The sequence below is a fragment of the Giraffa tippelskirchi genome, chromosome 12 (genome assembly GCF_054371585.1).
Source record: "Giraffa tippelskirchi isolate mGirTip1 chromosome 12, T2T-mGirTip1v1.2.pri, whole genome shotgun sequence".
In the NCBI taxonomy this organism is placed as follows: domain Eukaryota; kingdom Metazoa; phylum Chordata; class Mammalia; order Artiodactyla; family Giraffidae; genus Giraffa; species Giraffa tippelskirchi.
The window spans coordinates 145,635,289-145,660,758 of NC_137286.1; the positions used below are offsets into that span (position 1 = coordinate 145,635,289).

Here is a 25,470-nt window from a genome sequence, read left to right on the forward strand (position 1 = left end):
TAAAACAACTTGATCCTTAAATGACATTACATCAGTTTCTGACACTTTATCAAATTAGAAGACATATTTTTTAAGTCTTTGAGGGTAAACCGGAAGTTGTTATAATTTTCATTTCTTCTTGGATGGTTTTCCAGCACATCTGGGGTGGTCCTCCCCTGGTCTGCTTCCTCTGTGTTAGACGGGGCTCCAGCATTTTTTCTACCACACTGGAGTCAGGAGCTTTCAACAATGAGAGGGATCTCCAGGTTCTGAACATTTTCTGTGAGCAGAAATCACTCCAGGGCTTTCTCCTGTTAATATTTCAATTAAATGAATAACTCAGCTGCATAAGCCTTTCTCTTCCTTCCTTTCTTTCCTTTACTCCTGTTTGAGATGTCCCTGCTTACTTTGGAGATAAACTAGGAAGAAACACTGGGGGCTTTTAATTTTTAAATCCACTGAGTAGTATTAGGTTCATATAATGATTTTTGAAACAGCAGATTACACTTTGCTTCTTTGTTTGAGTGAAAATGTGAATACTCTGAAGTCTCAATTCTGCCGCAGTCACGGATAATATAGTTATTTATTTTCCAAAGCTTGGTGTAGTAGGGTATCAAAGGAGTTTATAATCATCTAAACAAATATCCTTGTGGAGACTTCGCGGCTAGGAAGGCTGAAACGTTTTCTTTCAGAGGAAAGGATTCATTCATCCATAAATCTGTTTCTAGGTAGTGAAAAATCTGAGCATTGGCATAAATCACCAGTGAAGAAATGTAAATGACAAAGGCGGGTTTCATTATCACAAACCTCTCAGAGGACCTGAAGGGCTCAGGATGCCAGCAGATCTGCTTTCGAATACCTTCTTACCTTTACAAGGCAATTATCTTAGGCATTTCTGGAGAGAGAAAGAGTCCTACCGTGTTTTGTGGCAACGGTCTTCACATATTAACTAGCTGGATCCTCAAATAAAAACAGAGTTGAACAGCTTCTTTTGCCTATTTGCGTATTAAATGTCTATCTGCAAAATTCTTCGGTGTTTCCTCGTGTGGGTGGGTATTAGGTTGCGCTGAGAACATTTCCTGAATGACTCCTGGAAAACCAATGATTATAACAGGACAAGGCTAATCAGAGAGCTCTCTCTGCAGCTGGGTGCCTTTGGCAAATCACGTGTATTTCAATTTACTCACCTCGTGAAAAAGGAAACTCCCGCCGACTGAGAAGGAGGGTGCCGGGTCTATGACGGCCGCTTTGACTGATACAGACCATTAATCCCAGGAGGTTGAAAACGAGAGGCATTGGCTTTCGGTGCTGTGTACACAGGCACTGCGTGTTTAGCAAACACAGAATTTGCGAAGGGTAAGATCGTGTAGCTGATTAGCGGGCTAGGATTTCACCCCTGGGCTCTGCCACCGGGCTGGCTCCGGTTTCCAGGGTTGGGGATGGCGGTGTCCGTGCTTCAGCCGACCTGCTTCGGGAGATTATTTCATTTTAGAAAGGACCCTGGAAACCCTCAGCCCCACTGCTTGAGTGTGTGAGCGTGCACACGGGAGGATTCGCGCACAGCGTGTGTTATTGCGCTTAGCTCCCGCGTCAAGCCTCTCTCTTCCATCGTCCTTCCTAGAATCTACCCCCTCTCCACCTCCCCTCTAGTCCCATCAAGTCCATGGCTCTGACCAATGCCTGCAGCGGTTTCTAAGCTCAATCACTGATCTGACTGCCTTCTGACTCCACCGACACCCCCTCTGTCCCCGCTTCTCCTCAGTCTCAGCATCAGCACCGGGACATCTAGGGAAAAATAATAATAAGGCATTTCCATTCTGGTTGAAGCAGTGAAAGCATGTACGAACACTGTCTCCCCATTAGAAGAGAAGTTAAAAGGTAAACGGAAATGCTCAGTCAAGTGTTGTTAAGCCAGAAAATTACTCAGCTCTGAAATTCTCATTTAATCACATTGCTTCTGGAATCTCGTAAACATTGGTCTTGCTTTTTTTTTTTTTTTGCATGAGGTGACAATGGTGGGAATGTTTTATAGGGTTAGATGGGACATGATCCATTTATATGAAAAAATGTATTAAGGTAGATGGTCACAAGCCTGCATTTCACTTTCTATCCCCTAAATCAAACATCAGAAGTGACATTTAATACAAATATTGAGAATTATGACATTATAGCAAGATTCATTATTTATGTGACTCAGAGTAATAACAACATTGACTCAGAAGATCTTTTTATTTTTTGGTACAGTTCTGTGTATTCTTGTCACCTCTTCTTAATATCTTCTGGTTCTGCTAGGTCAATACCATTTCTGTCCTTTATTGAGCCCATCTTTGCATGAAATGATCCCTTGGTATCTCTCATTTTCTTGAAGAGATCTCTAGTCTATCCCGTTGTGTTTTTTTCCTCTATTTCTTTGCATTGATCACTAAGGAAGGCTTTCTTATCTCTCCTTGCTATTCTTTGGAACTCTGCATTCAAATGGGTATATCTTTCCTTTTCTCCTTCGCCTTCAGTGTTGAAGAATCTTGAGAGTCCCTTGGACTGCAAGGAGATCCAACCAGTTCATCCTGAAGGAAATCAGTCCTGAATATTTATTGGAAGGACTGATGCTGAAGCTGAAACTCCAATACTTTGGAAACCTGATTCGAAGAGCTGACTCATTGGAAAAGACCCTGACGCTGGGACAGATTGAAGGCGGGAGGAGAGGGGAACGACAGAGGATGAGATGGTTTGATGGCATCACCGACTCAATGGAGATGACTTTGAGTAAGCTCCGGGAGTTGGTAACGCACGGGGGGCCTGGTGTGCTGCAGTCCATGGGGTTGCAAAGAGTCGGACATGACTGAGTGACTGAACTGAACTGAATATTAACACTGGGGCTTCCCAGGTGTTGCATCCTACAAGTACCTGTGCCTACTATCCTAACTTCTTTTTTAAGACGTGTATACTGGGCAGTCTGGTCTAGTGAAACAAGTAAGACTTAAGAGTTACACAGATGTAAGGCTCTACCCCTTAATAGTTACATAGTTTCAAGTGAATTATGCTAGTTTTTTTGAGTTTCTGATTTATCCACTAATAAGTGTGTCTGAATTACTATGCTGCTGCTGCTGCTAAGTCGCTTCAGTCGTGTCCGACTCTGTGCGACCCCATAAATGGAAGCCCACCAGGCTCCGCCATCCCCGGGATTTTCCAGGCAAGAACACTGGAGTGGGTTGCCATTTCCTTCTCCAATGCATGAAAGTGAAAAGTGAAAGTGAAGTCGCTCAGTCGTGTCCGACTCTTTGCGACCCCATGGACCGCAGCCTACCAGGCTTCTCCGTCCATGGGATTCTCCAGGCAAAAGTACTGGAGTGGGTTGCCATTGCCTTCTCCAGAGTTATTATGAGGCCTTGTTAAATAACGTATGTAAATTATGAAGACTCAAATTATTTAATACCTTTGAGTCTCTGTTTCCTCAACTAATACATGTGGTTAAGCTATTTTAAGAACTGGATAATATATGTAAATTGTAAAAACTCAGTTAGAGTTGTAATATGTATATGTAAATCATCTTATAGGGTGCCTAGGAGCCTGGTAGGCCACAGTCCATGGGGTCGCTAAGAGTCGGACACGACTGAGCGACTTCACTTTCACTTTTCCCTTTCATGCACTGGAGAAGGAAATGGCAACCCACTCCAGTATTCTTGCCTGGAGAATCCCAGGGACGTCGGAGCCCAGTGGCTGCCGTCTATGGGGTCGCACAGAGTCGGACACGACTGAAGCGACTTAGCAGCAGCAGCAGCAGCAGCAGCAGCATATGGTTGATACTTGATAAATACTAGCCATTACCCTTTCACATACTGTTTCATATCATTATTGTTGTTGCTTATTTTGTCAGAAAAACATTGTCTGAGTTGGAAATGGACAAATGGGCTACTGGGCGCCCTTTCAGTTGAGCTGTGGTCATTGTAATGTACAGTGCGGCATTGTTCTGTAGAACTTCCTCCAGTCACACACTCATGTAGCTGTTCTCTAGCGGCCCTCGGCTATACAGTGGCCACTAGTCCCCCTGTGGCCACTGTGTACTTGAAATGTGGTTACTGCAACTGAGGAACTCATGCTTAAATTTCATGCCATTTTATTAGTTTAAATAATCACAGATGCCTGGTGGTGATGGTACTGAACAGTATAGGGCTAGCCAATTCTCTGGAGACTGATTTTTATAGGAATTTAACCTTTAATTGCCTTTCTGTTGACTTGGTTGTTTTATAGCTCTTTAGGGGTAGAAGTTAAGTTGTAGAAAACTGGTATGGATGCAAGTGATTCTAGTCTACAGCAAAGCAGATGAATTTGGTTAGTCCCTGTAACTGACTTGTACTTTATAGAAAAGATAATCTAAAATATTGCATTTTATTTCCCTATTGGATATTTATCAGTCTTGCATCAACTTGTAAATTCAATTTCAGCACTTTTTAAAAAAAATTATTGCAAGATATTTGCTTTACAATATTATGCTGGTTTCTGCCACACGTCAGCATCAATCAGCCACAAGTATACGTACGTCCCCTCCCTCCTGAGCCTCCCTCCCCTCTCCCACCCCATCCCACCCCTCTAGCTTGTCACAGAGCACTGGGTTGAGCTTCCTGTGTCACACTTTTGATGGCCCACACCTATGTCTAATCTTTAAATTCTTTTTCGAACTAATTTTTAAGTCTTACTCATCTCTGTTTCATTGAGTTAAATAAAATCTTTACATGTGCTCATTTTTTTTTAACTTGAAAGTGATGATTTTACCTTGAACAATCAAGTATTCTCACCCATTCAGTTCGGTTCAGTTCAGTCGCTCAATTGTGTCTGACTCTTTGTGACCCCATGAACCATAGCACGCCAGGCCTCCCTGTCCATCACCAACTCCCTGAGTCCACCCACACCCATGTCCATCGAGTCAATGATGCCATCCAGCCATCTCATCCTCTGTCGTCCCCTTCTCCTCCTGCCCTCAATCTTTCCCAGCATCAGGGTTTTTTCCAATGCGTTGGCTCTTCGAATCAGGTGGCCAAAGTATTGGAGTTTCAGCTTCAACATCAGTCCTTCCAGTGAACACCCCGGACTGATCTCCTTTAGGATGGACTGGTTGGATCTCCTTGCAGTCCAAGAGACTCTCAAGAGTCTTCTCCAACACCACAATTCAAAAGCATCAATTCTAAGGCGCTCAGCTTTCTTTATAGTCCAACTCTCACATCCATACATGACCACTGGGAAAACCATAGTCTTGACTAGATGGACCTTTGTTGGCAAAGTAATGTCTCTGCTTTTTAATATGCTGTCCAGGTTGGTTATAACTTTCCTTCCAAGGAGTAAGCATCTTTTAATTTCATGGCTTCAGTCACCATCTGCAGTGATTTTGGAGCCCAGAAAAATAAAGTCTGACACTGTTTGCACTGTTTCCCCATCTATTTCCCATGAAGTGATGGGACCGGATGCCATGATCTCAGTTTTCTGAATGTTGGCTTTAAGCCAACATTTTCCCTCTCCTCTTTCACTTTTATCAAGAGGCTCTTTAGTTCTTCACTTTCTGCCATAAGGGTGGTGTCATCCGCATATCTGAGGTTATTGATATTTCTCCCTGCAATCTTGATTCCAGCTTGTGCTTCTTCCAGCCCAGCGTTTCTCATGATGTATTCTGCATATAAGTTAAATAAGCAGGGTGACAATATACAGCCTTGATGTACTCCTTTTCCTATTTGGAACCAGTCTGTCCCATGTCCAGTTCTAACTCACCCATTAACTGCCCAATAATGCTTTCACTTCAGAGCAGTTAAATGGGGAAGCGGGAAAGCTTTTCAGGTTAATCTGTATTTGTGGTAGCTTATGTTAGTGTATCAATTTTTCACTTGGGGGTAGAAATAGTAGGAAATTATTTAATGTAGTTATTGCAGGGTTGAGGGGTAGTATTTGGAAATAAAAGAAAAAATCACACAAAGAAATAAATTCTAAACTTAGAACATGAGTTAGTCACTTCTACACCCGCTAGAAACCTGCCTTCATGGACTGGTGATTTTAAGGCTTGACTACAATGTCACTGCTTATTTTGTTGGTTTATATTTCATGGCCATAAGAATGGAACAGTTTATGTCTTAAGTGTGTTCATCATATCAGCTGAAACTTGAGAGAATTATTAGATAGCACGGCATGGCACATGGAAACGCAGGAAATATTGGTCGACGGCAAGAGGAGAAGATAACAGGCTTATCGCAAGGCTCAGGTTATTCTTCTTCGGCCTTGTTTCTAGGTAAGTTGTACCAATAAATACATAGTTGCACTTCACGAAGAAAATGACTTGAGAATTAGAAACAGAAGCATTCTGCAGATCCAGGAAAAACTAGAGCTGAATTACATCAGGAGAGTTCTGAAAGTGGAGTGAAAGTTTGAGAAATGACAAAGGCTTTTAAAATAACTGACACCACACATACACAACCCAAGTTTTATATATCACACAAGGCAGCATGAAGGGTAAGCCTTATCTGCCTCTGCCTGGAAATGTTTTGTGGTTGAGAAATAGCAAACTGCAGGCTCTCAGAGTGTTTGAGGAGGAGAGAGCACCAGCTTTACGCTCCACCAGTACTCACGCTCCTTAAAAGTGCCCCTAAATGCTTGCGAATAGAAATAGGTGAATTCAACATTGGTTAAGAGCAGTTCTAAAACACAACTGTGTGAACCTTACACTAGACTTTTCCACCACCTGATGCTGTGACAAATATAAGGCCCAGCTGTAGCTGAGATGGTGAAAGCAGAGATTCTTGTGTTTACAGAAAAGAAGAAGGCAAGAAGGAAACGAGAGGCATACTGACAGGACAGAACATCACCTGATTATTGCATCTCTCCAATAACTTTCCGGGAAAGGGAAAACCACTTACAAAAGAATGTTGAGTGAAAAAGTTAAAAGGCAACTTTATTGAGATCTGATAGATCCAGTGACTACTGAAGATGCAAAACGGATCTATTCCTGTGGTTTAAGAATCAGAAAGTGCCCCCAAACTCTGATTCCTTTTAAGTTCTTTTTTTTTTCTTTTATCCTCCTTTAAACTTGATTTCACAATACATTATTTGTGTTGGAAAACAAAGTGAAAGAAAGAGAAAAGGGAGGAGGGAAAAGATGAAAAAGAGACCCTCAAAGAATAAGGAGAAAGTGAAAAGAAGAAAGCCTAAATTAGAAACAAAAGCCAGGGCGTCCCGCAGGAAGGAGGTCCGGAGTCACGGATGCTTTCTTTGAAGGCCGGGGCAGCCAAGTCGCGGGGTGTGAGACCAGGGAGTGTCCGGTCCTAGTTCCCTCCCGGTAGCTTGAAACGCCCGCCTCCTGCACCGTTCGCGTCTGGCAGGGTTTCTGGGTTTTGTGTCTCCCCTGCTAGGGACACAAAACCCTTCTGCCTCGTGCATGGAAAGGGAGTTAGGTTCCTTAGGTAACCTTTGTCTTAGCAAATTAAATTGTCTGAACAGACGCCTGGAGCACAGTGCCTGCGGGCACGCTGTTCACAGGCCGGGTCATCAAAGGCGATGCGGAAACTCGGAGGCCCTGCAAAGGCAAGAGCTTAGGCTCTGATGCGCAGGAAGTTTCCTTATGTGACTCTTTCTGTAGTTGGGTAGCAAAGATCTCCCTTGCAAAGTGTCCAAATACAATAAAAACAAAAACAAACATACAAAAAACTGTGTTAGCCAACCTTCAGTCCGAAGGGAGATACTGACTGAATTTTTCATCTAGGAGGCGGCAGCCAGGGTCCAACAGGTCACTGCGGGGAGCCGGGGGTGGGCCCGCGCATGCGCAGTCAGGGATGGAGTCACTCCCTCTAGAAGCCTTGGAAAGCCCTTCCAGTCATTTCTGTGACAGTTTATAATCTAATAGTTTCGGTTCTTAAGTGCCATTCTCATATTACCGACTCGGACCACGTCTTGGCAGACCGAATGCTTCACTTTTTTATACTTTTTTAGGGCCGTAGTCAAAGCTCAGCTCTACATAACCCGTGTGATTTGCACGAAGGTGTTTTTGCAAATTGTAGCTGCTGGGATGGGAAACCACCTCCTCGGATAATGTCTTTGGGGAGAAAAGTTCAGCTTAGGCTCACCCCACACCCAAGTTTATGCCCTTGGGTGAGGTGACTTACTCTCTAACCCTTCGTTTCTCCTCCAGTAAACGGGAGATTTAGTAAGGATTCAGAGAGCTGACCTGCCAAGCTGGAAGTCCCAACACAGCAGGAATGCAATAATTGGGAGCTATTTCAGTTCGCATCTTGTGAAGGTGTTTTAACAGTGGGGTGTTCCAATGGGACTTTTTCTTAACATTTTGTAGCCCAGGTTTTAAAGGTTATATATCTGATACATGTCTGGCATCAATGGATAGAAGGGAATTTAACAGGATTAGGCACTATTAGGGAGATTCCCAGGTGGCGCTGGTGGTAAAGAACCCGCCTCCCAATGCAGGGGATGTAAGAGACACAAGTTTGATCCCTGTGTCAGGAAGATCCCCTGGAGGAGGGCATGGCGACTCACTCCAGTATTCTTGCCTGGAGAATCCCATGGACAGAGGAGCCTGCTGGACTACAGTCCATGGGGTCACAAAGGGTCAGCCACAACTGAAGTGACTTGGCACGCACGCATGGCCAAAGTATTGGAGCTTCAGCAACCGTCCTTCCAATGAATATTCAGGGTTGATTTCCTTTAGGATGGGCTGGTTGGATCTCCTTGCAGTCCAAGGGGCTCTCAAGAGCCTTCTCCAGCACCACAGCTCGTTGTATCCATTAAAATAACTCATTACTTTCAGTTAAGCTAACTCACCAGTTAGGGAGAGTTCGCAGTATTTATTACGTGATTTGTCTAATGTTACCTTCAGTTTTTAAAAAGTCTTTGCTAATTATTATAGTCTTATTTGTACAGAATCAGTTTCTTAACCGAGTGATGTTCTTTACTGTATAAAGGTAAAGGCTTAAGACAAAAAATGACCTCTATAGATGTAAGGACCTCTTGCTCTAAATGAAGCCATTATGGTCAGGACTTTTGGACGGGTGCTTATTTCACTTTTGTGAGCTCACTGCCCCCCTTTTCCTGGGACCTCTTTCTTATAAGGCGCTGTGTTGGTTGTACACTGGGACTCGGAAACATGCTCGGAAAGGTGTTGACTCCCTTACTTCTGGAGAGAAATTCTTTAATTGAATGTTTGCCCCATTGACCCAAACAGAACTTAACATCATCTTGCTACTTTAGGGGCCTTAAGCCCCTCCTAGGGCCTGGCAAAATCCTTCTGAAAGCTCTTGCTTCCTGTCCTGCCTTATCTTGTCACTTAGTGCCACAGTGGGGACAACACGGAGTCACAGCACGCCACGGTCTTCCGGAGCAGACGTCTCCCCTGACCAGCAAGATTTCCCATAGTTGCTCTGCTAATATTCCACCCTTCGATTCTTCTGCAGGGAATTTGAGTTTTATGGAAATAGTTGAAGAGTTAGACTTTTGCCAAATAGCTTTAGAGACTGGCCATCAGGAAGGGAAAGACTATAGCATTTTTTAAAAATCTTATTGCATTTTTAAATTGAAGTATAGTTGATTCACAATGTTGTGTTAGTTTCAGGTGTATAGCAAAGTGATTCAGTTATATATATATATACACACACACACACACATATACATACACACACACACACACATATACATACACATACACACACACATATACACATTGCTGTTGTTTTGTTGCTAAGTCACGTCTAACTCTTTTTTGACCCCATGGACTGTAGCCCTCCAGGCTCCTCTGCTTATGGGCTTTTCCAGGCAACAATACTAGAGTGGGTTGCCATTTCCTTCTCCGGGGGATCTTCCTGACCCAGGGATAGAACCTGTCTTACATCTCCCGCATTGGCCAGCAGATTCGTTACTGCTGAGACACCAGGGAAGCCCCATATATGCATACATTATATATATATATATACATTCAACTATATATCTATCTATATTTTCAGTTATCTATCTATTCTTTTTGAGATTCTTTTCCCTTATAAGTTGTTACAAAATATTGAGTACAGTTCCTAGTGCTGGCTATAGCATTTTGAAATGTTCCTGTTCTATCCAGATATTTCTCCAGCAAACAATATGCAGCACACAAAAGTAGTACAATGTTCTACATAAGAAAGTATAGAAGATAATACTTTCCTTATCACCATGATTTAGAGAGTACAGCCTAGTTATTGGAGGCATATGCCTGGCCAATTTATTCACCTCACAAAATACAGCTATTTCCCTATTGCAAGGCTTCAGTTTGTGATTACAAATGCTGTAGAACATAAGGAATTCTAGCTTTCAGACAATCCTGTCTGTTGTGTAAGGGGATAATCTACAAAGATATCATTAAGCCTACTTTTACAGAACTCTCTTAGGAGAAAAACAAAGCAAAACAACAAACACCTATGATCGAGTCACAAGCTTGTCTTTAGGGTTTGACAGGAAACAGTTAGGAATCTCCATTACTAAAATAGCCTTCTTGGAGTCTTGTCTTCATGGACACGGATCTGATTAAACCGTGTTTTTATTAACAGTTAATTGAAAAGGAATCTCAGTAAATTGATTATGATTTTGGTTATGGGCTGAATGTGTCCCCCTGAGATTTGTGTGCTGAAGCCCTAACTCCCAATGTGATGGTGTTTGGAGGTGGGAATTCGGGGAAGTAGCTAGGTTGAAGTGGGTGGTGAGGGTGAAGCCTCAGTGGTGGGATTAGCATCCTTATAGGAAGTGGGAGAGACACCAGAGCCCTCTCTCCATCCCATGGGCACACAGAAAGAAGTCATCTACAAACCGGGAGGCGGGCTTTCCAGAAGAACCGTATCTGCCTAGATTCTGGACTTCCAGCCTCCAGAACTATGAGAATTAAATGTTGCTTAAGCCCTACCGCCCCCACAGATTTACAGCCTAAGACAAGTCCTCTGTGTCATCGACTTGAAAACAGACTTAAGAAATCCAAAATTGGTTATTAAAGTAGTCCCAAAGGATTACTCCTAGTTGGACCTGCCTTCCATTTCCTTCTCTCATTTTCTTCTGATATAGTTTATTCTTACATTTGAATAAGCATCAAACTACTACAGTAACTGCAAGCATGTGTCTTTGTATGAGACGTTTAGCCAGTCTGAGGAACCACGAGACAGTGTTCCCATCACCACTCAGCTGATGTCTTTGGCAGTGGTTTCATCACCATTTGGTTTGGAAGGAAGTGAGAATGTGGGGGGAAAACAGTGAAATCTGATACGCACACCTTCCGAATCACTCAGGTCGATTGATCTTTGCAGAAATACTCTGCACTTTCTCGCACTTTGATTTTATTGCTAAGTAATCTCAGGAGCAAACGGAAGGTCAGAGGAGCAAAGACAAGGGTCTTGGAATTAGGAGAACTGTAATGAGCCATCCAAATACTCAGGGCTGTCCCAGCTATTCGTCCCGAGGAAAGCGACCTTGGACTGGTGCCTCTGGCATCCTTTCCTCCGCAGTCCTTGAACCACGAGTCCCAGAAAGACTGCTAATTGGTCTGTGTTTTCACATCTGCTGGGCCCTGGCCTCCACCCCACTCTGCATTCCCCATCCTCACCCCACCAGCTCCAGATAAGAACAAGGCGGTCATTAGAACTTCCATTCAAGAAATGCCAAAATTCCTTATCACAGCTTAGTCTGTACTTTTTTTCCCCAAGCACTGCAATTTTAAGCCTGACTTTGTTGGCAACATTCTTAAAAGAATCAGAGAACAGGGGAAGAACAATGTGGGTCTGAGAGAACAGGCTTTGCGCCTACTTGTCGTTTATGGCATCCTGGGGACGTGCTGCTTCTTCTGATGGAGAGACGGGGAAGAAAAGGCGATTGCTGTGTGCTGTTTACAGGATCACCTCTTGGCTGTCTTTAAAAGCCAATGAAAAACAACCAGAGGAGGCTTCCAGTCATGCTGCTTTAATTTTAGGCTGTTTTTAATTTTAGGAGAATGAAAATTCTCTCTTTGGTAATTTCCTTTCTTGCTCAAGGTTTGTAGTTTTGCAAGGTTCCTCCTTCTTATCAGCTTGGCCACTGTTGCAGCTATTGTAACTCAAATGTTGACAAAGAGTTAAAAAAAAAAAAAAGAGGAAAGAAAACTAACTCCTTCCCTCAAACTTCTCCAAAATAAAACCACAAAAACAAATCAAAAAAGATATTTTTTGGCATGTTGCCTTCGAAGGGTGCAGTTCCGGTTAACAAAGAATACAACAAACCTCAGGAGTACAGTTGGAAGGAGAGACTTTAATCTTACGGAAAATAAATAATTTGAAGTTAACTCAAAATATTTTCAAAGGGACGACTATGCCCTTTCGTCCGTAAATTCTGGAAGACTGAGTGATTTACTCACCACCGTTTGAAACCTTCACTTCAGATATTTTTAGGTGGATTTCTTAGCCATCTATCAACATGTCACAAGGGAACATTATCAAGCAAGGACTTAGAGCACACACAACATATATGACTCATCTCGTGGCCTCCGCTACAGATCAAGGTGCATCATTTAGAACCTGAAAGAGATGTGAGAGAAGACTCAGTCCAATATCAGCCAGTTCTTCCTGTGAAACACGATTCATTTTGCAGATGTATCACCTTTGCCCAAAGTCAGTTTAGTATTTTGCCATGTGTCAGGAACAAGGCTGGACTGTGACAACACAGAAACAAATGGGACACAAAACTCTGCTCTTAGACTTTAGAGGAGATGTTATAGCCATGCGTTCAGGGAAACAAGCTCACTCAGAAGGACGATGCAGATAGTGAAGTGCAGTTTATTACACCAGCGGGCCCAAGGCAGAGTATCCTCTTAGCCAAGGACCCCGACCGGCATTTGTGAAAGTCTTTTATACCCCATGTGTACATGTCTGAACCCACCACCCAACTTCCTTGTGACTTACATAACAAAGGAAAGGTAAATACAATCACAATAACCCCATCATTCATGTGTTGTGTGTTCAAACAGTCAATAATCAATAAACCTGAGGTTACATTCCAAACAGTCAATAATCAATAAGCCTGAGGTTACATTCCAAACAGTCAATTATCAATAAGCCTGAGGTTACAGGAAAAAAATTTATGACCTGTCCGGAGGTGGGGGATCAGTGTAACCTTCAAGATTCCCCTGTCCGGAGGGGGTCTTATCCTTCTATTGTCGTTTCCACAGGCAGTAAGCACAGAGTTCAGAGTCCATTAGAGAGGCGGCCGAACATGATCAGCACGAACAGGCCTAAGATGGAGTCCAGGCCCTGTGAATTCCCTCTTCCGAGACAGAGGCAAACACTACGATCAAGGGGCGCCTTCGCTGAAAGACAGGGACACATAGTAAGTGCCTTATGTGTACCCCGAGGAATCCCTCGCTCAGCTGGTCTGTGGGGAGGGCGTGATCTTGGTCTGTCTGTCTGTCAAGTTGCTCAGAGATGAGGATATGAGACATCCGGAGAGAGTGGGGGTTTTCCCCGAATCAACCTCGATGGCAGAGAGGAGTGGACAGCATCCCCAAGCTTCGCAGGCCCCATGCACAGCAAACGCTTTGCAAGGCATCTCTGAATTCTCATGTCCCAACCTGAAAACTGATGGAAAATTTGTATTCTCACCACTCATATTAGATCGTATCAAACACAACTTCTGGTTTTATAGGTCAATCTTATTTTTTAAGGGTTTTTTTTTTTTTTTTTTTTTTGGTGTGGACCGTTTTTAAAGTCTTTATTGAATTTGTTACCATATTGTTTCTATGTTATGTTTTGCTTTTTTGGCCACCAGGCATGTGGGGTCGAATCCTTACTCCCTGCCTTGGAAGGGGAAGTCCTAACCACTGGACTGCCCGGGAAGTCCCTCGAACACTTTTACATAGTGGTCTGAAAAGAAGGCTTTGCGTGACTTGCCCCTTGTATCTCATGCTGCTGGTTCATGCCCCTGTGGCACTGCCAACTCGGGGGACGGGCATGTGTCAGGGCCCAGGGGTCCATGAGATCCACCGGGAGCTGCGATCGTTTGGAAAGGCTGGGCTAGTGTCCATGCAGGGGAGCTGGACCCCAGGTGGACAGGTAAGCCTGGGGCAGAGACTGGATGTGGAGGCTCCCTGAGCTGTGCTGAGGGTATAGGTGAGAGGCAGTGTGGAAGATGGGGGCAGGGCTGTGACTCAAGTAAGCCTGAGTGAGAGGAGAACTAAAGATGGATTTGAAAGCCAGAGCTGGGGGTAAAAGAACAGTTAGGAGATGAAAACTGACAAAGGGGAGAGACAGCATAAAAAAAGAGGGGAGGTATTTGGAGGTTGGTAAGAGTTAAAAGACAAAAGGAAAAGAGAGTGGCAGAGGATGCAATGGTTGGATAGCATCACCGATTCAATGGACATGAATTTGAGCAAACTCAGTGAAGGGCAGGGAAGCCTGGCGTGCTGCAGTCCATGGGGTCACATAGAGTTGGACACGACCTAGTGACTCAACAACAGGAGTTAAAAGCAACAAGGCTTGGTAAGTAATTAGAAATGGGACTTAAGGAGGAAGAAGAGTCCAAGAGAAATAAAAGCAATTGCTTATCTTTATTGAGTGTGGCCACATGCCAGGCCCCGAGTGAAGCACTCTGTTGATACTTGGGTTTCATCTAAATCCATATAGTAATCTCTGGAATGCTCGTTTCCCGAAGGAGAAAACCGAGGCTCTTTGAGAGGTTGCGTCACTTGCCAAGGGTCACCGAGCTGATAAGTGGCTGGTCCAAGAGCTGAATCCAGTTTAAATCACTGGGCAAATCCCCATGCCATTTGTTGAGACAGAGAAGAAGAATCCCAAGAAAAGAATACGACACCCATTGAGCGCTTCCCATGTGTCAGCGATATTTTAGGTCCTTCTCAGAAATGAACTGACTTAATCTTTAAATAACTCTCCACCACTTTGAAGATGAATAAGCTAAGGCACAGAGAGGGTAAGTACTCTGATCAAGGACACACAGCTTGTAAGGTGTCAGGAGAAGAATCAGGATTGGAACCCAGGCAGTCTTGACTGTGAAGTCTGTGCTTTTGAAACGTCATCGTACACTCAGCCCTCCATATCTGTGGGTTCCACATCCACAAATTCAACCATGGTGATTCAAAAATATCTAGTAAAAAAAGCCCAGAAAGTTCTCCAAAGTAAAACTTGAATTGTCATGCTCCAGCAACTGTTTACATAGTGTTTGCACTGTGTTAGGTATTATAAGTAATCTAGAGATGATTTAAAGTACCTGGGAATATGTGTGTAGGTTACATATAAATACCACATCTCTTTATATAAAAGGCTGAGCATCTACAGATTTGGATATACATGGAAGGAGGAGGTTCTGGAACCATTCCCCCACTGGTACCGACATTCCACTGTACTAGAGGTTTGGAAATGTGGCGTAGGGTACCCATCTACATGCCAAGAGCATGGTCCTCCGATGAGTTAGGTTTATGGGTCGGAGCTCAGAATAGTAATCTGGTCTAGAGATGTAGAATCTGGGGATCATTGCCTTAGAGGAGAAATTCGAAATCTTGAACGTGTACAAGACCACGCACAGACCACCGTAAGCTGGTGTTACGCTGATGGAATGATTGAATTCATGATCGTGGAGCTTCTTAAACCTCCTCTAGCTGACATAGCACCACTTAAATATCTGTCCCAGGAATACCACGCACACCTGTCCCACGAAGGTATGAAGCACCGTGGACCACTCTGCTGTCCCAGTGAAGCTGTCACTCTCACCGTTCATGTATTCATCTCCCGCACATGGCTATTTGTTTACATGCAAAACCGTACTATGCATCCTCAGGTGACTCAGCAGTAAAGAATCCGCTGTCCCTGGGGTGGCAAAACAGACACGACTTAGCGACTAAACAGCAACGATAACAGCAACAGACCTGCATTATAATTGAGAATCTTGGCAATGCGTTTATGTCATCATGGGTTTTATTTTTTCTGCCTCCCTGGTTTTTTGGTGGGTGGACAATCCCCAGTATTTTACTTTCTGAGACTGTGATGTTTCACCGTGTTTCCGAGTGAAATGAAGAACTGAGGCAATTAATTACATAATTAAGAGAAAAATATCATCTGAGATAGTGCCATCGTGGAGGAAAGAATAATTACTTTTAATACTGAATGTTCTCTCGAGTTATCCCAGTTCTTCAATTTGTGTCACTCTGCCTGTAGCAGCTATAGAATCATTCGGAACAAAATTTAACCACTCGCTAAAATGTGCACAATACCGTGGGAATAGAATCTGTGAATTCTTTCCAAAAGTCAGTCTTTTTTCTCAGAAGGGAGCATTGGAGAAGAAGTTGAAAATAAAAAAAAATACTGTCAGAGGATGCTTCTGAAGTTTAAAGGTAAACATTTGCTGTTCTTTTAGGTTCTCTGTGACTATGTCTAAACAACGCCAAAATAATTAGAAAGTGAAATGGTTATTTAGCTTGTGGGAAATTGAATCTGGTAAGTCGACTGAATCCCACTGTCTTCTTTCTCCTGTGAAATCTTTTAACTTGTTCTTTGTGTGTGGAAACAGTGTAAATGCAAGTGAGAATCTCAAAATTTGATGTAGGGTTGCCATGACAGTTTAAAAGAGCCCCCCTCCCCCGCCCCACCCAAGCCTTTATTTGTTTTAAACTCTCAGAATGTCTAGAGCCACTGGGTGAGAGAAATGTCATTATTCCCACTACGAAGAAGAGACCCCAGGCTTCCGAAGACTAAGGTGACTTTTTGAAGGTCAAGTCGCCCTCAGGGGCATAGACAGATTTCAAGAAAAGTCTTCCAAGAGAAATCCAACTTTCTGTTCTCTATCAGATGCTTCTAGGTAAACACTTTCTAAATCACAGCCCACATCTGATGATATGTTTTTTGCCTTTGGTTGTTGGTGACTTACTGGCATAAGAGGGAAATGGTTAACTTGATGGCATTTGCTAACTGCTACGATAAATGCCTGTGTTCACACCCAGGGAGCATGCAGTACTTTTAAAAATAAACACCACCCTAACTCATAAGGATTTATCCTGTACTCGGGCAGTAATGGGAAGTGTGTAATAGAAGAAGGAAAATTAAAAAACTTTTTTTTATTTGTTTGTTTATGACTTAAATCGGACAGCTTACCAACCCCTTCGGAAGTAGGTTACTGTTATTTAGAAAATAGCGATTCCTGGCATGGGGACGTACATCAAATGACATGCCACATATTCCTGGCATGGGGACGCACATCAAATGACATGCCACATCAGTGGCAGAACCAGGACCAGTCTTCAAGATTTCTGAGACACTCCTTGGTGTATTAGCTTGTGTCCTAGGAGGACCTAGTCCCTTAAATCTGTTTAGCTGTCATCTCTGACAGGTGTCCACAAGGTTGAAACCTGTGGAGATATTTCCTCTTGAGTTTTTTAATTCCTCCCCATGAAAGAGTATTTAAAAAAAAAACAATAAAAAAAGATATCTCAGATAAGCAAACTCAACCTTGAACCAAACTCAGTTTAGGTTCAGAAATAATATCATGAAATGATACTTGTGACCATTGCACTATTGATAAAACAGACAGAAGCCTTTCTATCGATGAATTCATTCAAGTGCGTAGAAATCAACTCAGGGCACATTATGACACTCACTTTACTATTTCCTCCACACTCTGACATGTGTCGAGAATGGAAGGAATAGTAGAAACACGTCTGGCGATAATGTCCAAGTTACGGTTCAAGACTTTGTTCTGATGGGGAAAAACAGATTGTCTTCCAAATTCAATTAGTTACCTGAAAATCGTTCTGTTTTCCGCTCAATAAAGTCCTCATTGCCTGAACTGTGAGCTCGTTTCCTCTTATTTTTGAATTCCTTCTCCACCGGTTCTCGTCTCCAGCACAGCTTTGTCGTCTCGTACTGATCTGTCACACGCTGTCACAACTGGACAGGGACTCGTGCTTGTTAATGACTCGTCTTCATATAAATAAAATGTATAAATGAATCTGTATTCAGGAAACTTTTTTAAAAGCCTGGTTTTTCTGATTCTGTGATAATTATGTTTTTGAGTTGCATTTGGAATATATAGTGTCAATATTACTGCAGTCTAAGTCAGGGAAAGGAAGGTGAACAAAAGCTAAGTCTCCTTCAACACACTCGTGCCCTGACTTGTCTGAAATGCCAGGAGCCCTTGATTTTCACAATGTGAAACATAATGTGAATGGTAAGAGACCCAAAGATTCACTGTCATTTTTAAAAAATTAGAGGATTGTTATCATACATGTTTACTTCCCTGGTAGCTCAGATGGTAACGGATCTGCCTACATTGCTGGAGATCCAGTTTCAATCCCTGGGTTGGGAAGGTCGCCTGGAGAAGGGAATGGCAACCTACTCCAATATTCTTGCCTGGAGAAATCCTTGGACAGAGGATCCTGGTGAGATACAGTCCATGGGGTCACAAAGAGTCGGACATGACTGAGTGACTAACACTATCATACATACCTGTGTCACCAAACCTGAACCATGGAATCCATATCTGCTTGAATGTGAGCTACAGGTCTTTTCATATATTTGTTCTTGTTCTTCCTGCTTCATCTATATTATATTGGGCTGGCCAAAAACTTTGTTTGGGTTTTTCCATTACATCGTATGGAAAAACCCGAATGAAACTTTTGGCCAACCTTATAAAAATATGTCAGGAAAAAAAGTCTAATTATGTTGGTTTTCAGATCAAAAGTATTTAGGCTTTGCCATATCTCTAGACTGTTGAGAATATTTTAAGATCATATAAATAATCCCAAGGTTTCCCAGAATAAACATTGGGAACCACTCAGCAAACTCAGCTATTTTAGTTCTCATCCATGCTTCCCTTTGTCTATTTCCAAACCATGCTCTTTTTATTTCCTGTATTATTAAAGAAAGCTAGGATTATGCTTGAGTAGGTTCATGTTGAAAAAAGGCTATGCTTTTTATTTTAAGAAGTTTATGACTTTGTAAATGAAGAAAATACCGGGATGTGAGAACAGCCGTGTTTCTCGCATATCCTAATGCTGGCTTCACTGACGTTGAAGCTAAATCCTCGGCTCAAATCCCGAGACCATTAGCGAGCACAGACAAGGGGTGGCTTACGAGGACGTGTATTCAATCCGATGCCAGTCGTCTGTTTACAAAACACACTTACTCCTTAAGACGACTTCCTGGAGCCTTTGCAGGGGTGTTGGGTTTCTTAGCCAGCACACACAGCCCCCTTGGAATCTAAAGAGTCCAGGATTATCCAACCAGACGAGCAAAAGGGGACGAGTGAAAACAAAGTAGAAAGAAAGAGGATTTCTACGAGGATCCTTTGGTTATCTGTGTCTCCACTGTCCCTGAAGGACTGCAAGATGGACTCCATTATTTGGAGAGGCCAAAGGTCACATTCTTAGTTTTTAAGGCAATACAAATAACAGCTGGCCACTGAAGACATGTCCTTCCCCCTGATTTCAAAACTGGCTTTTCTTTCCAACACGGCCAGGCTTGGCTTGGATCTAACTGATGTCCGCCTTCTCTCACCAGGTGGAAATCGATTGATAGTGCTTAAAACTGGTGATTCAAGGCAGCAATTGGTTGCATTATTTAGTGATGAGAAGATAACCGAACACAAAGTCTATAAAAGAGGTCCCTGTTTCTGAGGAGCAGGGGTGCGAGGGGCAGGACAGATGGAGAGACTCCTGCTGCTTTTCTCTGTAAGCCCTGAAGTATCTGCTTTTTGGTTGTTTGTTTTATTATTAAAGACATTGTAGGTGTTACTTCCATTAAAAACAAATCCAGGTTTGGGATTAGCAGATACACACTAGTATATCTAAAATAAACAGCAAGGTCTTACTGTATAGCACGGGGAACTGTATTCAATATCTCATAATAACCTACAATGGAAAAGAATCCAAAAAAATTATATATATATATATATATATATATATATATATATATAACTGAATCATTTTGCTGTAAGTCAGAAACGAACGTAACATTGTCAACTAACTATTGTTGTTCAGTCGCCAAGTCGTGTCTGACTCTTTGAGACCCCTGGCCAGGCTCCCCTGTCCTTCACTGACTCCCGGCGTTTGCTCAAATTCATGTTCATTGAGTTGGTGATGCCATCCAACCATCTCACTCTGTGTCACCCCACCCTTCTCCTTTTGCCTTCACTCTTTCCCAGCATCAGGGTCTTTTCCAATGACTCAGTGGTCAAGGTATTGGAGCTTCAGCTTCAGCAACAGTCCTTCCAATGAATATTCAGGGTTGATTTCCTTTAGGATTGAACTATACTTCAATTTAAAAAATCCATTTGAAATAAAAATATGATTTTGTTTATAAAATGACTTCCGTATGTCATTCATTCCATTTTTTAAACGTAATATATTTTTTACCCATAATTTAAATGTCCAGATTAAAGTAGTTTCCCATTAATAAATATTTAGTATCTAGGCCCTAGGGGAGGAAAAAATGGTCAAAAGCACTTTGTTATAATACATTTTGTAGCAAAACAGTAGTTGAATGTAAGAGATAAGGGAGATTGTGATAAGAAACAAGATACTGAGCTTTTTAATTCTTTTTTTGTTTTACTACTATAGAAGGACTTCAGAATACAGCTTAATAGAGTTACTGGATCGTATTCCCATCCCCCTATTTTATTGTCTCTTTAAAGCAGCGCAGCATTCTTTGGCTGCACCTAGGTTATCATAAACCTGGTTGAGAGACTGCACTTTGAAGACAATATAAGATGTAAACCCTGGCTCTTCCACTCCGCTCTCTCAGTTCACTGCCCCTCCAGCCCCTGCCCCCACCAACCTCGCATCAAATGCCTCTCACTATAGCATCAGCATCTACCTTGTAGGGTTGACAGAAGAACTAAATGGAAGATGCATTTAAAGGGGTTGGCACATAATAAGCATGGAATACTCTTTTATTATTGATAAGGAAAGCAAATAATTCAGTAATGACGTTGCACAGCACAGAACAAGTACACGAAAGTCACTTGGCAGCTCTGCAGTGAGTCAGATCCACGTTCGAGTATTGCCCAGTGCCCTGGAGCCAAGCTCACAACTGATCAGCGCTGAATGGATGTCGTCCCCACAAGTCCCAGGCGCGTATCCATAGCTGAAACCAGGAAAGCCAAACGGTTTGTGAAGGATGTTAGCCTTTATCCAATAAACATTGTGAAACGGTTCTCTCCTGCTTTCTAGTTTTACAGGGCTGATTTCATTTTCCCACAAAACTGGGCATACTTGAGAGTGGTCCAAATAAATGCCCAGCAAATCGTTCAGGAATTATGTCCCTAAGGACACAAAACTTCCCAAAATTAGGACCCAAGGGAAGATCATTTTCGCTCTTAGTGACATTTTTTTTATTCTAGTTTCTTGGGAAACAGAGCCAGCTTCCCTGTGGCCAGGGTTTCCTATGGACGCCCTGCACCTTCTATTTGAGCCGGGTATGACTTGGGTGTCCTTGCTCCACTGCAGGCTGAGCCGCGTGACGCTCTCAAATGCATTCTCTGCCCACCTGCAGGGACCTGGGCTCACACACGTGCACGTGCGTGTGTGCGTGTGTGCGCTTGTAACAGTGAAGTATATGCATGTTGGTTCTCAACTCTGAAACGAGAAGTCTCGTTTGGCATGTTCTGATTTTTGCCTTTAGCTTTTCCAGCCATAGATGTTTTATATGTTTATTTACTAGGAAAAAAACGGAAGCAAATAGAAAAATCAGGGGAATGGACAGTGGGTTTCTGTTTGAGGAAATGGAAACACTACATCCACAATTTCTTAGACCTTCTTTAAGTATGTAAACAGTTATTCCCAGTGAGTTGTTGGTGGAAAGTGAATTGCATCTTTACTTGTTTACATACAGATGGTGCTTTAAGAATTTGAACACCTCATCAGTAATAGAGATGATAACTTTCACATCTGAAAACAGGAAATACTACTATTATTTCCCCAAAGCTGATTTCAAAGCCACTGGGTTTGAGTGGACTCCGGGAGTAGGTGATGGACAGGGAGGCCTGGCGTGCTGCAGTCCACGGGGTCGCACAGAGTCAGACACGACTGAGACTGAACTGAAGGGAGTTAGGATAGAAGCTCTTATTAAGTGTGATTGGCCATCAATGGGAAAACTCAACCTAGCTGACTGAGTCACAATTCATTAACACTCTTTTAATTTATCACTTTTGTCTCATTTAGAACTTGAAAATAATTGTGTCATAAATGTTGAGACTGACTTACAGACTGCATTTAAAAGGTTCAAATCTGACTTTTCAGCTCCCTTTTCCTTGTAGTCTGTAAATACATATTCTATACACGTCACCTATTGTCTATTAAGAAACAGATAAAGAACCATTTCCTGGTAACCATAGACCTCCTCAGCATTCACAGGCATAATCTCAGAAAATTTATCCTTGAAGAAAAATTGTGAAAACCTACAAGTATCTTAAAATTGAGGCTTGAAACAGAACGTGTTTTTGTATCCTTAATTACAGCAGTTTTCTGCCATACTTGGCTCCTGGGTAGGGTTAGTCTCTATACATACTGTTATGGAAATATTTCTCTTCATTCATATCTTATTCTTAGTTATATTCTTTATGTTCAGACATCTAAATTTGAGCTAGATTGGGGTAGGAAAGAATTATTATTTTTGACACATGTTATTTGGGAAAAATGCCTTTTTTCCTCCAAGTATATGTAGGAAGTATATTTATTTCTTTAAAAAAGGTACAAAGGCACCCCTAGGCTTAGCAAGTAGGAATATTTAAATATTTTTAACATCTATTCATAGTTTGTTCTTTAAATTATTTCTCTTCTTAGTAGCCTAGGGTAATACGGAGTATTTATTTGCCCAGGAGGAAATATCCACAGGTGATATACATGCTCATATCTGGATTTTAAAATGTTTCTCACAGAGTGACCCTACAATCTTCTGCTACAGCATCATGCTAAGTCACTTCAGTCATGTCCAACTCTGCGACCCTATGGACTGTTGGCCTCCAGGCTCCTCTGTCCGTGGGATTTCCCAAGCAAGAATACTGGAGTGGGTTGCCCTTCCTTCTCCAAGAGATCTTCCCAACTCAGGGATCAAACCCATGTCTCTTCTGTCTCCTGCATTGGCAGGTGGGTTCTTTACCACTAGTGCCACCTGGGAAGCAGTATCACCAGGTTGCTTATTTAAAATGCAGATTCTTAGTTTTCAAAACAGATTTATGCCACCAGAAGCCCTGTAATGGGGGGCCCTGTTCAGCAACTATTTATTAGTTGAGCATAATTTTAGATTCTGTTTACCTCCTTTTTAGGTAACAATTACTTCGACATAGATTCTATCCTTATCATTAATTCCACATCAGGAACCACAGAAATGTTATCAGTTGTGAGCAGAGCCATTGACTTTTATTATTGAAGGGGAAAAAAGTAACGGTTATGCAACAAGGCTTCATAATGTGAAGAAGCAGGAACAGGAAATGGATTCTCATCTGATTCTTTTGCTTCAGTAACACTGAGTATGAGGAAAACTGGAAAGAGAAAGAACGCATAGTTGACATTTAGTCAAGACAATAATCTGTCTGCAACGCACACGGTGTTTGAGATTCCCATTTGTGGGAAACATAGGTGAAGTTGAATGAATGATAAATTATTTAGAAAGTAATTGGACTGCAAGAATCTTCTTCCATTTTGCTTTATCAAATTGGCAATAGCCCTTCCACATTTGCCGATGTCTGACTTCAGGGAAATGAAATTTGACCCAGAGGGACGGGTAAGGGCAGGGTCAGAGTTTGCTGGCACAATAGATAAACCATACTGATTGAATTATCCCCAAGTCGTCTCCTCAGGGCATGCCTGGAAACCTCCCTCACCACCTTCTGAATTATAAGGCCGTGCAGAACTCCACAATGCTTTTCCAAGAATTCATAGTTCGTTAACTGCGACAAAATGAGAACAGGTTTGTAGGTATGAGGGTGACATGGGTTCAATCAGTAGATGATGCATGAGGGCTGGTGAGGGAGTAGACAGTGCGTAAGGGTGAGGTGTGCTTTGCAGGAACCTGGAATCTTCTACAGCTCAGCTACCTTCCCCAAATTCCAGACTTGACTCCCCTCTTAATATCTGTGTGCTCATGAACACAAAAAAGCATTCCATTTCTTGTTTTTCACACCATGATTTTAAGCTACATCAGTGGTTTCCAAATCTGGCTTGTCAGAATCACCCAGAGACCTTTTAGAAATCTTGGATTCTCTGTCTGACTCCCCTAAATTTGTAGCCAGTGTGCAGTAAAGAATGAATTGGACCTTAAGAGCGGTCTGACCTTTGCCCTTGGCTGGTAAGAGGGGCTCTCCAGGCTCCTGGAATATCCTGTGTGATAAGAGTGTCTTTGTTTGCCTGGGATTTTGGCCACTGGACAGTCCAACAATGTGACTTACATGGGGCTTTGGGGGAAGACTCAGGTTAATTTCTGTCTCTAGAGTAACCAGGGAGAAGTAAGCCCAGACCTCCAGGAGGGGCCAGGGCATGCAGGTCAGCCCTATGGGCAGGATGGGGCCGAGCCCTTGAAGGATCTCTGGACACCAGAGCTCTGAGTGAGCTTCCCGTGTGTGATGCTCCGTGCCCATCCTTTACAGAGATGCCTGCCTCCACCTTAGGTATCCCTGCCTTCACCTGGAGCTCATTTGTGTCTTTTGTCTGTCATAAACTTAACCGTGAGTTGTAAGAGCCTTCCGTGAGCTTTGTGAGTCTTTCAGCAAAGCATTGAACCTAACAGTGCGTATATGGAGTCCCTCCAATTTGCAGTCAGCTGGTCTGAAGTGCAGGTGGTCCCTGAACCTGCAGCTGATATCTAAACTGAGGGCTGTCTTATTTCTTCAGACTTTCCAGTTTATCTAACTTGTAGCATTCAATATACAGTCACACCACGTTTTATTGGAATGTGTTTTTATTGGGCTTGCAGATATTGAATTTTTGACAAGTTGAAGCTTTGGGGCAACCCCACTCCAAGCAAGTTGACTGGAGTCATTTTTCCAATAGCATTTGCTCACTTTCGGTCTCTGTATCACATTTTGGTAATTCTTGCAATATTTCAAACTCCCCACCAGCAAGAAAGATTATGACTTGCTGAAGTTACAGCTGATGCTTAGTAATTTTTTTTAGCACTAAAGTATGTTTTAATGAAGGTATTCACATTTTATTTTAGACATAATGCACACTTAATAGAACACAGGATAATCTAAACAACAGTTTCATACGCACTGGGAAACCAAAAGATTCATGTGACTTGCGTTATTACAATACTTGCTTTATTGCAATAGTCTGGGATGGAACCTACAGTATCTCTGAGGTCTGCCTATATTTGGAAGGAGCCGGAAAAATGTTATAAACAAGAATTGAAATGGTCCTGCTGGGCTATGTTCTATTGAAAGGTCGTCTCCAGGTCTCAACTTTATTTCTTTATATATTTTGTCTATTTGGCATATACATTTGTTTTTTATTTAGACTTCAAGTGCAGAAAGTTGAAT

At 42.4% G+C, this 25,470-nt stretch overlaps 1 long non-coding RNA gene across 1 annotated transcript in view; it reads left to right on the forward strand.

Moving 5' to 3' along the window:
- LOC145529807 (uncharacterized) overlaps positions 1 to 25,470 on the forward strand; it is a 373,203-nt gene that overhangs the window by 228,458 nt on the left and 119,275 nt on the right. The window contains exon 7 of the long non-coding RNA XR_014071362.1: positions 13,166 to 13,323. This is a non-coding gene — a long non-coding RNA (uncharacterized LOC145529807). The remainder of the gene's footprint in view (positions 1 to 13,165; positions 13,324 to 25,470) is intronic.